This window comes from Lathyrus oleraceus, chromosome 6, assembly GCF_024323335.1.
Source record: "Lathyrus oleraceus cultivar Zhongwan6 chromosome 6, CAAS_Psat_ZW6_1.0, whole genome shotgun sequence".
Lineage (NCBI taxonomy): Eukaryota > Viridiplantae > Streptophyta > Magnoliopsida > Fabales > Fabaceae > Lathyrus > Lathyrus oleraceus.
The window spans coordinates 25,187,524-25,202,668 of NC_066584.1; positions in this window are offsets into that span (position 1 = coordinate 25,187,524).

A 15,145-nucleotide genomic window follows, 5' to 3' on the forward strand; every position below is an offset into this window, starting at 1 on the left:
AGATTATCTATCCAGTGGGGAGAGTAAAAAAGTTCTACAAATGATCCTCTGGTCTAGATGAATCTGGTAGATTCTATGTGACATATGATTATTAAGCATCTTGTACTACATCTATTGAAGCATCCTTTGGGTGCACTTCATTGAAGATCCTCTTTCATACTTGATGGAACACTTTATCAACACTATCATCTAGTCATGAGTACTCAAGTAATCATCAGGTTCCTCTGGTAAACTACAAACTTAAAGTCAACAATTTAATCTTCTAGAAGAAGGCCAATTTGGTCTCATCTATGACTTTGTTCCTATGGAAACCTTTAGTAAAGCTTATTATTGAAAATAATAACTTAATTGTTTTCCTTCTCAATGTTCTAACTTGAGAACACTAAACAATAATACACAAGGTACACAAATACACATTTTATATGATAAAAATTACAATGAAATGTGGGACAAGATCTGCTATAAGCACAAGAACACAAAGTAGCTTAGTGCAAATAGTACAAAGATCATAATAATTTCTTTATCAAAGGCTCAAGATCATCTAACAATCATAAAAATGAATCTATTTCAACTCTCAATTTCTCACTATTTTATTCATCAACAAATCACAAGGAATCACTATGAATAATATTGTGAATAAACTTTAAAGAATCAACTTAATAAGAAAAAAATAACCTTCAAGAAAAGAACATCTAGAGAATAAGATCTACTGAAAGTCAATAAAGAATAAAACATATGGTTTTATTGATACGCTTTCTGTTGCAATATTCAAAACACTTATATTTGTGTTTAGATCTTTTACATCCTCTCTTGAGTGATGTATGCAAACAACCAATAATTCATTTATCTAATTGTATTCCTCAAAGGTCTGAGTGTTAGCTAAATTCTTCGAGGAAGAAATGAGTTACAATTAAGATTAATTATTTGTATTTTATAAACCTAATATATGTGGCAGAAGTTGGACAAGGAAATATCTTAGTAATCTTGTAATTTGTTTGATTATAATGAAAACTTCTCATGGAATGGGGTATGACGTAGTTATGAGTTAAGGGGGCGAAGTAGGATAAATTATATGTATTTAATCTATATTATATTGTCTTCTTATCTTTCAACACTTGTGATTGATTTTATTTCTGTTGGAAACATCCATAAAATGTTTTTACCGATCAACATAGTTCAAATGACCATTTATTGTGTTTTCTCACCTTTCAGTGCCATGTGTGGTCAAGGATAAATCTTGTGGTGTTTTTCGACAACCTAAAAAGGTGCAATAGATCATTAATATTACCTTGTGTCTAATCCATCATGAACACCATTGCACTTATAGTAAAACTTGCACTATTTACCATTATCACCCCAATCCTTTTTGTGTAAAGTGATTAAGTAAGTTTCACGGCACGAAAAATACCACGGGCATCCGCACGTTCCAAATAAGAATAGAGTCCTCACTAAAGTTTATTTATTCGAAAAGGAAAGAGAAAATATCGATAAAACCCTTAAAGAAAAAGAAAATGGTCGTTGCAACCAAATTCGGGTTTGGGAGCCGATTATACGAGGGGAAGGTATTATCACTCTTCACATCTGTTATACTCAACGGAAACCATTTAGTCAGATTTGTGAATAGAATGTTAGCTTTCACTTATTTGTTTTCGCCTATTTAGTGAATGAATGTTTAGGTCGCATTCTAGTGGTTAAACATTTGCGTGTATGCTCGCGCGGAGGCAACATAAGAATTTGTTTGTATCGTGGTAGAATGGATAAAATATTGTCCGTTTGTGAAAGGTATTAGATCGCGTGGGGGCGAGAAAAGATAAGTTTGATTGGGTGAGTATGTTTTTGAGTGGATGAAGAATGCTTGAATGGTAAGTTAAGTATGCCCATCATCCAAATACTCGGGACTAGGGAGGATAATTACGTCCATCTAATCTTTTTCATCCAAGTTATTTATGAAATTTGTGAGGCGAATTAAGTCAGTTTTCTTTAACGAATGACAAGTATTCCCATGACAGGATAGGTACGACCATCACTTTTCTAAGTGCTTTCTTGGTTTAAATGTTTAGAAGTGATGCATGAATACATATTTATATGTATGTGTGTGTAGAAAGAAAGCCAAACAAATTTTTAGCCAAAAAGGCAAGTTTTGAAAATTGGAACAAAATGTATTGACTCCAAACTAGAATGAGTCAATACATAAGCTGAAGGAGTCGATACAAAGCATAAACCAACCGATACATTGAGGCCAGGGAGTATTTTTTTGAAAAATGCTTCAGAAGGAGTTGACTCCAAACACTTGGGAGTCGATTTATTAGATGAATGTATCGACCCATACTTTCAATGTATCAATACATTAAAGGCAAAAAGTTTGTTTCAAAAAGCCTTACATTTGGATTCGACTCCAATCATGAATAAATCGACTCATTCACAAGATGTACCGACTCATCTTGCCTATGTATCAATACATTAGAGGCAAAATTATGTCTTATGAAAACCAACTTGGTATGTATCAGTACATACCAAGAATGATTCGACCCATTGACTATTTTTTCATGAAAATCATATTTTTAGCATGTGATGGCCTATTGAATCTAATTTTACAAGTCCTATAATAATGATGTACATCTAGAGAAAGACTGTAAGATCCAATATACACAAAGAACTAAGCTACCTAGTTTTAACATCATTCAAATGGTATCTAAGTGTATATTACACTCATATGCTTTTCCTTTTGGATGATGAAGAAACATACCAAGTGAAGGTGTGAAAAACACAATAAAGGAGGGGGGGGGGTGAATTGGGTTTTACAAGCAAAACTTATATTTATGCTTCTATCTAGAAAGTACTGGAAGGCTCTTTCATATCTAATGATGCAATCATTACCAGATGCTTCTGAAATTATTTCCTCCCCTAGTTTTGTAATTTTGCTTTTCAAAGCAGAGTTGATACTTTCTAAAGAAAATTCTTTTTTATTTAGAGAGGAAACATATTTCTCAAGCTCTTTATGAGTTTCAAAAGAAATTACTTGGACTTGTTTAAGGTCCTTGTATTTACTCTAAAGACTCTGGTACTTTTCCAGTATTTTAGAGAGACATGATTCAATATAAGAATGAGATAGGTTAGAAAATACCTTTTCAGAATCGGAGTCTGATTCTGATTCTGATAATACCTTGTCTTCTGGTTCTTCAGAGCCCGTTGGATCATCTGTGGTTGCCATCAGTGCAACATTTCCTTTTTCTTCTTCAGAATCTTGTTCTTCTAATTCTGAGTCATCCCAGGTAGCCATCGGTCCCTTCTTGACTTTGGAGAAGTGCTTCTTGGGCTTTCTGTCCTTCTTCAGCTTAGGACAATCATTTTTATAGTGGTCTGACTCCTTGCACTCGAAGCAGATAACTTATTTTCCGGAACCTTGCTTCTTTTGTCCAGACGAAGAATCGAAGCAAGCAACAGTCTTTCTAACTCCCTTGAACTTCCCTTAACTATTTTGCCTGTATTTCCAGACTCTATTGACTCTCTTTGGGATTAGAGACAAATCATCATCATCATCATCATCATCTGAGTCTTTATCATATCCTTCTGATTCTTCCCTAGCTTGATAGGCTTTTGTCTTCCCAGGCTTGGATTTTAGAGCAACATACTTACCTCGCTTCTGAGGTTCATATTCTTCTAGCTCAATCTAATGACTTCTTAAAAAACTAACAAGTTCTTCAAGACTGATGCTGTTGAGATCCTTTGCCAGCTTCAAGGCAGTTACCAAATGTCTCCATTTTTTGGGAAGACTTATGATAATTTTCTTGACGTGATCAACTGTAGAATACCATTTGTCCAGAACTTTAAGTCTTGCGACAAGCATCTGAAACCCTGAGAGCATAGTCTCAACTTTTTCATCATCTTCCATTTTGAAAGTCTCATATTTCTGGATTAAGACCAATACCTTTGTCTCCTTTACTTGAGCGTTTCCCTCATAATTTATTCTCAGAGAGTCAAAGATGGATTTGGTAGAATCCTTGTTTGTTATCTTCTCATACTCCGTATAAGAGATAACATTAAGCAATATGGTTATGGCCTTATGATGATTTTTGAAGTCTTTCTTATGTTGATCAGACATTGCACTTCTTGCTAAAGTATTTCCTTCAGCATTTACTGGGTGAATGTATCCATCGACTACGAGATCCCAGAGATCAACATTGTAACCAAGAACGAGACTTTCTATTTTGTCTTTCTAGTAGTCAAATTTCTCACCATCAAAAATAGGTAATTTTGTACTGTAATGATCGCTATCATTATGATTAACAACGTTAGCAACAACCATTATTTCTCACATAATTGGATCTATATTGAACACTATGAGGTGTTGATAAAACTTTTATCACAATTAGAATTAGAGCTCTGATGCCAATCGAAGGTGTGAAAAACACAAGAAAAGGGGATTTGAATTGGGTTTTACAAGAATCCAATTAAACCTTGTTTGTCTTCTCAAGGATCAAATTAAACCTCAGTCTCCTTAAGGACTCACAAAGAATAACCTTCTTTGTCTTCTCAAGGATAACCTCCTTAAGGAATCAAACAAAGGGCTTGAATAATATTTTGTGTGTTAAAAGATGCTTCTATACAAGCAACTTTTACACAAATTAATAGCAAACACTTAAAGAAAAACTGTATACAAAAGAATTATAAATTTTCACAAAGAAAATAAAATTTCAAAATATTTGCGTAACCTGTGTTTTTCTTCAAGTCTCCAAATCTTGATTATATAGCATAAGCATAGGACCGTTGAAGGGCAAAATGGGGAAAGCCTATTTAAGCGGCTGCCCACTATTGAATGGGAAATGAATGATACTGTGCATTGTCCTTTCGCCTACAAAATCAGTGACATGTGTGATGTATATTATTGTCTTTGCCCATGAAATCAGGTAGTGGAAATATTGTTTGTTTTATACCATGTACTATTTGATCACGTTCCTATTTTGATCTTATCTTCAAATTCATTGATTTCTGATGAAAGTTGATGAAGAATGAAATGAAGAAATAGAGAGTTGGATTCAGAAACTTCAGAACCTTGGGTCATAAACTTGACAGCGTCAGTAGTCTGGCTTGAGATCTTCAGTATCTTCAGAAACTTCAGTCAGAACCTTGATAACTTCAATCATCTTGCTTGAGATCTTTAGAATCTTCAGCTTCATAACACAACTTCAAAAGCTTGCCATTCTTTATAAGTTTGGTGATCAGAGTCACGTCCAGAAGCACAAACTAAGAGAACATTGCAGCAACAACATAATGTCTCCTCAGAAGCTTCTGATGAGTGAAATATCTCAGAAACAGAAAGAACATTGCAGCAGTAATATTGACGTCTTTCAGAACTTCTAATAACTTGTGCAGAAGCGGATTTAGAACACATAGTTTAGAAACTAATGATGTTGCACATCATATATTCAGAATCAGAACTGGTTGTTAAAGCTACATAATAACAAACCATTAGGGTACCAAGATTATTCTCACACAAATACAATATTGTTATCATCAAAACTCAAGGTATAGATGCAGAACCAAATCTTGGTCTAACACCAAGCACTTTGTTTCTTTGGCAAAGCCCCCCCCTGAATATGTGCATAAAAAAACCATGTACTTCTCCCCCTTTGACAACATCAAAAAGAGATAAAGACGAAAAACGTGAGAAGTATCATGAAAATTACACATCAACATATAACTCACTTAGAGGCGTTGCAAAGATTAAATGAGTCAACTGTAACGTGCACTCATATAGAATTACGTCAAATTGAAAACGATGCTTAGGCATACATACACAACTAAGCATAACCAACAATAGATAATATGCATTACACATTTTCCATAGAAGGTTGCAACACAATAAACAAAAAGATATGAAAGCATAAATGCATTTTTCATGTAATAATAAGATAAATAATATGCTCAATCGCAAATATCATTTATATTTCTTCAACACAAGGAGTATTATGATGTGAGGTATAAATAGTGAAGAGATTAAACAAGATGTCACTATAAGCATATAAATTGAAAACTCACGTGCAATCAATTGAAATTTTTGGAAGTGAACTCGTATAAAATTCTTCATACATTAAGTATATCACATACTCTTGAGAATGATATTACCTCATAGGATGATACGGAGAATTCACTTCCCAAGAAAATAATTTTTTTACCAAAATTTAAACAAAAGATAAAGAGTGCATGCAATAACATAGTTTAGGCTAGACTAGAGATATCAAGTATGCCAAATTCCCGACGAATATTGAAAAACGGCTTAGTCGCAACGGGTTTTGTGAAAATATCAACAATTTGATTTCTACTATCAACATGCTCAAAAACGAAATTGCCCTTTTCAACACGATCTCATAGGAAATTATGACGTCTATCAATATGTTTAGTAAGAGAATGTAGCACATGATTTTTGGTTAGGTTGATCGCATTAGTGATATCACACATGATAGAAATATGTTAAAGTTTAACATCAAAGTCAAGTAGCTATTGTTTGAGCCAAGTATTTTGAGCACAAGAACTACCGGCTGCGATGTATCTCGCCTCGGCAGTTGACAAAACAACATATACTTGCTTCTTGCTATGCCAACTAACTAACGAGTTTGAAAATAAGTGTCAAGTTCCACTAGTACTTTTCCTATTTGATTTGTAACCAGAAAAATAGAAATCAGAGTAACGGACCAAACTACAATCACTCCCTTTGGAAAATAAAAGTCCATACTTAGATGTACCATGAAGGTATCTAAGAATGAGATTTACTGCTTTTAAATGTGATTCCTTGGGAGAGGATTGATACCGAGCACACATGCACATACTAAAACTTATATCAGTCCTAAATGTAGTAAGATATAGAAGAGATTCAGTCATAACTCTATACATTTTAACGTCAACATCCTTACCATTTTCATCTCTATCTAAGTTTCCATTTGTGGGCATTGGAGTGTCAATTGACTTAGAACCTGCCATTCTGAAGCGTTTAAGCAACTCGTGAAAATATTGTGTTTGACATATAAATGTCCTTTCCTTGAGCTACTTGATTTGAAGTTCGAGAAAGTAATTTAACTCACCCATTAGACTCATCTCAAATCCGCCCTGCATTAGCTTTGAAAACTCTTTGACCAATTTCATGTTAGTAGAACCAAATATAATATCATCAACATAGATTTGAAATAATTTGAAATGTTTATAGCATAGTAAGAAATAACATAAGACATGGCATACAAGTAGTACATGTAGTTTAAAATAAGCTTTTGCATAGAGAGAGAAGTGAAAAAATATTACCTCTTAGATAAAAACGGAGCAAGTAATCACTTACACTTCTTTTACTTTTATAGACAATGATGAAATCCCTTTGTTATCAATTTGATTTCGTCCAATTCATTTTCACAAATACACTTGGTACATATATATTGATGATCTCCCGAATGTAGGACAAAGTCCCTCACAATGATTTTAACTCAAATAACACGCCCTTAGGCCAATGATCATCAAAGAGGACAACAAAGTGATTTAAGAGAAGAATTGAAACACAAATTAAGAGATAACATAAAATACTTATCTAAAAGCGTATAATCATGCTTTTGGCCAAATTTCCAGGATATTGTAGAATACTTGTCTTCTCTTAACTTTATGATCATATTTACTCCTCCTCAAGTTCTACCATTTTTGGGTGATCAATCCATCTTTGGTGACATTGAGTATGTCTTCTAAAGATTCATCTGCATCATGAAAAATAAAAACATTTCTTGATGTTTCTCGAACATAATACATTACAAGTGATGTATTCAACCTTAATAATAATAATAATTATTCTCAAGCAATTAAAATATCAAAGATAGTAGTTAAATGAGGATTTACCTACACTACCTATTTCAAGATTTAGCACTTATATATGTTGACTTCATAGGTCACAACATCCTTCTTCTTTTCTAGAAAGTCAACGAATAAAGAGATGTTACCTTTTATATGTCTTGAGCTTTCCTTGTTAAGATCGCATACTCTCTTCAAAGAGTCAAGACATTTTCCCTACAAAGTCAATCGATAATGCTAGATCCCCAACTTTCATTGAGTCCTTGAGGGCAAGTGGAAATATTTTTGCATTTGAGAAACCATTGAAATACACCTTTAGGAACCAAAAATCTCCTAAATTTGCATTTAGCAATGGTATGACCTTTCTTACAACAATAGTGACAAGTCAAATGATGATGTGAATTACTTTCGCTATTAGAATCCCTTACCACATAATTGTACTTCTTCTACAACACATTTAAAGATCTTCTAAATTTTATATGATTAATAGCGAAGGTAACCTTTGGTTCTAATGCCTTGTCTAATTTGGAATTTAGATATTAACCTCTTTTTTCCAAATGTGACAAGTTTCACAACCAAACCAAGAGGATTTTTCTTCCTCATCATTAACTTTTGAAGCATCTAACCTGGATTTCTTAAGAGCTTCCATTTATTTTCCAGTTTCTAAAACTTTGGCTTCTAAGTGTGAAAATATTCTTTTGTTTGAAGCCAACCTTTTAAAAGCATCTACCGCTTCACCATTTAGATTTTCAAAAGCAATTTGTAATTCAGAATAAGGCATTCCATCAATAGGTTCATATTTAGAGTGACTTACATTCTTCTTCTTGTGCTTGGAATAACTTACATTCTTCTTCTTTGCTTGGTCATGAAGCAAATATTTGTCATTTCATCACTTTAACTTGAGCTACCTAACTTGGAGGATTCACTATCACTATCCCATGCGGTGTATGCTCTTCTATACTTGTTAGACTTCTTTTGTTGACCCTTTCCTTTATCCTTCATAAGAAATGGACAATTTGGCATGTAATGACTGGTTCTTCCATAATTATAGCACGGACCTTTAGATTTTTATTTCTTATTCTCATTTTCACTAGAGGTGTTTGAATGCCTTCAATAGTTGATGAGATTCTTATCTGAATGCTTTATTCCATTTTTATTAATGTGCTTATAGTACCTTCTAACAAAAATCCTCATTTCTTCATCATCCGAACATTCATCGTCACTAGTTCCACTATAAATTTGTTCTTTAGTTGAGGATTTAGAACTAGAAGCCACAAGAGCAATCAACTTCTTATCCACCTGTTTTTCTTTGTTCTTTTCTTTCTAAAATTTCTTCTCATGCTTATCTATGCAAACGAACTCTTGCTCATGTTTTTTAAGCTTACCAAACAAAGCACTAGTGTCTAAGGTTAATAGGTTGTTAGCTTCCTTGATGCGGTTACCTTAGGTTTCCATTCCCTATTAAGACATCTCAAAATTTTGTTAGTAGAAATATCATTTGAAACCGACTTACCAAGTGCATTCAATTGGTTTGCAAGATGAGTGAATCTCTTTTGCATATCACAATGGTTTCACCATGTTTCATTTGAAAGAGTTCAAAATCTTAATTTAAAGTATTGATTCCAGCTTGTTTGACTTTGTTTGTACCCTCATGGGCAACCTGTAATACACCCCACATAGATTTAGAGGTTTCACAATGAGAAATATGATAATATTCATCAACTCCTAAAGAGAAGATTAGAATATTCCTTGTTTTCCAATCACTAGACCACTTTTTCTCATCTTCCGCATCCCATTGTGCTTACGATTTAGGTACAACAATACCATCCTCATTGATCACAATAATTTCAAATGGACCATTTTGGGTGGCGTTCCATACTTTTTTTTATCAATAGAGTTGATATGGATATACATACAATCATTCCAATAACCATAGTTCTCGCCATTGAAAATCGACGCTTTATTATATGCCCTTTTTGGTTTGGAAGCCACAATCTAATAAGAGAATTTGAAGTACAAGATAAACCAGTATTCATGATATCACTTGTTAGACGAGGGAAAAGATATAGAAGGGGGATGGGGTGTTGAATAGATCGCTAAATAAATATTTCTTATTAAAATTCTGTTTTGAAAAATATTTTTCTATGGCAAGCGGAAGCTTATTTGGATCAACTCTCGTCTATCTGAGTTGTTATTGGTAGAATCAGATATGTGTATAAACCATAGTATAAAGTATACTAAAGATGAGAAAAGCAAACTAACAAGTTCAATACAATTTGTTTGAACATAAACCATACTTAGATAAACGATTTCCAATGAAATGTAAAAAAAACTTGACTAAGGAATTTTATCGAACACTTAGTGTGCAGTCAAAATATCAAACACTTGGTGTGCAATACACCAAGCTTAATTCTCTTTGTGGTAAATATGTAACAAACTAATTGCAATTGTTTATATTGCAATGGTTTCATAAAACAGTTTAAGACACTTCAACACAACCAAAAAATTTCGGCAATTCAAATTACACACTAAGTGTTATTAAAATGGAGAGAGAGAGAGAGAGAGAGAGAGAGAGAGAGAGAGAGAGAGAGAGAGAGAGAGAGAGAGAGAGAGAGAGAGAGAGAGAGAGAGAGAGAGAGAGAGAGAACACCAAGATTTGTTTAAGCAGTTCCCCAATTGTCACTATGGGTATGTTTACCCTTAATTCAAAACTAAATTGAGATATTGTAATTAACCTTTGCAATATCAGTTTACAAGATAAGTAGTTGAAATTCAAACTCCCAAACCCTATGTTTGATGTTGATCCTAGTTTCTTCTCTTCTCTTTATCCTAGCTAGATCAAGTCACACAAGACCTCCAATTTTATCCTCCGGTTACCACTACTCCTTTGACCGAACCTCCGTTCTTCAAAGCTTTCACTTGGCTGCATCCAAATTGCGAAATCTTGTCCTAAGTCTTTCAATTGATCCCCCGGTTACCGCTACTCCTTTTTAGAATCCCCATTTTTCAAAGCTTTCACTCGGATGAATCCAAGTTGAAAAGACTTGTGTAAAAAACCCCATATAAACCCTTGATATTGGAGGAAAAACCCTAAAGGTATTATCAATGAAACCTCAGAAGAAAAACTCAACCCAATTTGATTACACCAACCTAAATTAGACCTTATCAATCTAATCTTGACGACAAACAACAAAAATGATTATGTGTAGTTATTAGATGCATGCAAAGAAAGGTTTAATATGATGAGAAATTTCTAAATGTGTTTTTGGTTTCAATGTTTAGAAATGATGCATGAATGCATATTTATATGTATGTGTGTGTGTAAAAAGAAAACAAGCAAAACATATTTTTAGCCAAAAGATGCAAGTTTTGAAAATTGGAATAAAATGTATTGACTCCAAACTAGAATATATCAATACATAAGCTCAAGGAGTCGATACAAAGTATAAAGAAGTCGACACATTGAGGCCAAGGAGTATTTGTTTGAAAAATACTTCAAAAGGAGTCGACTCCAAACACGGGGGAATCAACTCATTAGCTGAATGTATCCACCATTCCCTTCAATGTATCGATACATTGAAGGCAAAGAAGTTTGTTTCAAAAAGCCTTATAGACGGAGTCGACTCTAATCATGAATTAGTTGACTCATTCACAAGATGTGTCGACTCATCTTGCCTATGTATCGACACATTAGAGGTAGAATCATCTCCTTTGAAAGCCAACTCAGTATGTATTGGTACATACCAAGAATGTATCGACCCATTGACTAAACTTTCATGAGAAATCATAATTTTAGTATGAGATGGCCTATTGAATCTAATTTTACATGTCCTATAATAATGATGCACATCTAGACAAAGGCTAGAAGGTACAATATACACAAAGAACTAAGCTACATAGTTATTACATCATTTAAAATATATCTAAGAGTATATTACACTCACATATCCAAAGGCACATAAGGGTGCCAAATGGCTTAGTGGAGTGAAAAGGGAGATGGAAGAAAAGCATGGAAATGGAACAAGTGGCTCATTTTCCTTTCTCAACTCTCTATCTTCTTTACCATTCTCTCTCCAGTCTCTCAACACAAACACATTTTCACCTTCAATTTTTTAAAAAACAAGATCAAACTCATGGAAGAAAGATGAGCACCAGATGAACTTGAAGAACATGTTCATATGTGTTTCCAGAAATTTCAGAAATGCACCCAAAACCTGAAATCAACAACACATACCCCCACCCAAAGTCAACTTTGAATACAAATTCGAGTTCAACAACATCGAACAAGCCATGAATCAAACAGATTGGGCATATCCCCAAACAAAAAAACCCCTTTTCTTTAATATTCAACGGTTACAACATTGATTACATCGATTGAAATAAAATACACAAATAGTATGCAAGGGAGAAAGTAAATAGGTATGAAAAAATGAAGAAAAAACATCTCGCTAGAATATGGAGTTTCCAGACTTCCAGAGAGGACTCCAGTGAATCAAAATCAACCTTCAGGTAAGCATTCTTCTTCTGTTTTTTGTCTTCACTTCCTTGTAAATATGTAATAAAGCATAATTTTATTTCAATTTTTATTTTGAAATCAATTTAAATTTGGTTATGATGGTATGTATGACATTAGATTTTAAAGAATGTATGCTGCTACTTTATTTTTGATCAATTTCAAAATAATGCTTTATTAATTTTGAATTTTCATTTCGTTTATGGCTTATGATGATGAATGATGATATAATGTTACATCTTTAGTTAATTTTTTTCTTTGCATTTGGTTTTTGATAAGTGATGGGATGATGATAAAAAACATGGCATAATGATGAATTAAAAGATGACGAGGTAATATGGACAAAGAATTCAATTGGAATGATGACGAGGTTAGTGCACATGTGAAAAAAATGAAATGGAATGTGGTTTGAATTCATCATAACTTTATTTTTTTCCAAATTAAAAGGATGATAATATGATGGTGATGAATGATAATGACATTCTAATTGAAATGATGATGGTAATTAACTAATTAATTTTTGGCATTTTCTCATGTAAAATTGAAATGAATGTGATGTAAAATAATGAATAAAACAAAAATTAAAATTTCTTCATTTATTTTCAATTGGACCTTAAATTCTAAATGATGATAAACAATTAAAATGCATGCAATGGGGGTATAAGCATATCGAAAAATAAGATCCTTCACGAAGTCGCAGAAAAAATGATTCGAACGTAGTTGCCACTGAACTTTATTTACTCCAATGAAGGAATAGGAAAATATCGATAAAACCTTTAAAAGAAGATGGTCGACACAATCATATTCAGATTTGAGAGTCGATTGTGTAAGGGGAAGGTATTAGTACCCCTTACATCCGTTGTGCTCAACGAGAATCTTTTAGTTAAATTTGTAATTGAATGTTAGCTAGTGTCATTGTTTTATTCGAGGGATAAAAAATGCAAAATGGAAAAGAAAAGGGGTTGCAAAAATGTTTTTATTAGGGTGCTTGATGAGATTACAGGTCTCACTCCTATGTATCCTCTGATGCAATGAGGAAGTCAAAGATTCGTAGTTAGGGGGCCACCGTTTGTTAGTTGGTATGATTTAATGAATGTCTGTTTAGATCGAGCTTTAAAGTTTAAAAGTTGCTCGTGCTCGCAATTGGATACTTAAAGCGTTTGTTTGAGTTCGCGTTAGAACAAACTAAACAATGTTCTTTCTAAAAACGTTTCCGATGGCACGGGGTGAGAAAAAGGTAGGCTTGATTTGTAAGTGTTTTCTTGGATGACGATTGCTCGAATATTCGAGTAAGGGAACTTGCATCCACACAACCGAGGAGAGGAATCGAAGGATCTAGACCATCTCCATTTTCAACCTTAATCGTAAAAGTATTTAGGTAATTGTTAATATATTTTGGATAAACAAATAAATACTCAAATGATCGAGTAAGGCAACTCGTATTCAAGTATACGGGAAAGGGAATATAAGGCTCTAGACCGCTTCCTTTTTCGTCCAAGTTATCATAAAAATGAATTCGCATAAGTTTTAGTTACAAAAGAAGGTTTAAGATGTTTTTTAATGGATGACAATTGCTCGGATGGTCAAGTAAGGGAACTCGTACCCAAACAATCGAGGATAAGAATTGAAGGCTTTAGACCATCTTCATTTTCATCTTTTATTAAAGGGTTTAGATATTGTTAACGTGTTTTGGATGAATTGACGAATACTCAGATGATTGAGTAAGGAAACTCGTATCCAAGTACTCGGGAAAGGAATAGAAGGCTCTAGACCACTTTCTTTTTTGTCCAAGTTATTACGAAAATGAGTTTATGTAAGTTTTACTTACGAAAGAAGGTTTGGGATGTTTTTTAATTGATGACAATTGCTCGAATAGTCGATTAAGGGAACTCGTATCCAAACAATCGAGGAGAGGAATGGAAGGCTCTAGACCATCTTCCTTTTCATCTTTTATGAAAGGGTTTAAATATTGTTAACATGTTATGGATGAACGATGAGTACTTGAATGGGCGAGTAATGCAACTCGTACCCTCATATTCGGGAAGAGAATAGAAGGCTCTAGACCATTTCCTTTTTCTTCTAAGTTATTGTAAAAATGGATTTGATTTGATTTGGTTTAGAAGTTTTTAAGAGATGATAATTGTTTGAATAATTGAGTAAGGGAACTCGTACCTAAATAACTGAAGAGACGAATCGAAGGCTCGAGACCATCCATTTTTTCATCTTTAATGAAATGGTGTTTAAGTATAGTTAAGTGGTTTAATTTGATTTGGATAAAATAAGTGATGTTGGTCGAGGTTTTAATTTGCGTTCAAAACAGGATAGGGTTTGGAAATATTTTGGGGAAAAAAGATCGCTTGGCGTTGGACCAAGGTTTTAGCATTTTGAAAAGTTTAATTAAAAAAATTAAATTCATTACTTATTCATTAGTTAGTTGATTAGTCAGTCAAACATATGAAAACGAATATAAATCAAGATGATAGCGAATATAATTTGAATGAGCAAGGTTAGAAATGTATGAATGAACATATGATATCCAGAATCACAATAATTAGACAAAAGGCATGGACTACTTAACTAACTTATATTTTGATTAAATATTTATATTTTTTAATCTCAATTATCATAATTAATTAACGAAGAAGTAAATCCCATTATTTAATTAACTTGATTAAAATTAACTAACATAAATAATAAAATTTAAAATATCAATGAGATAGTAACAATTAATCAAGGGCAAAAAGAAAAAAAATTATCTAAAAGCAAAAGGAAATAGAAATGGGGTCTATATAGAGTGGAAATGGGCGAAGG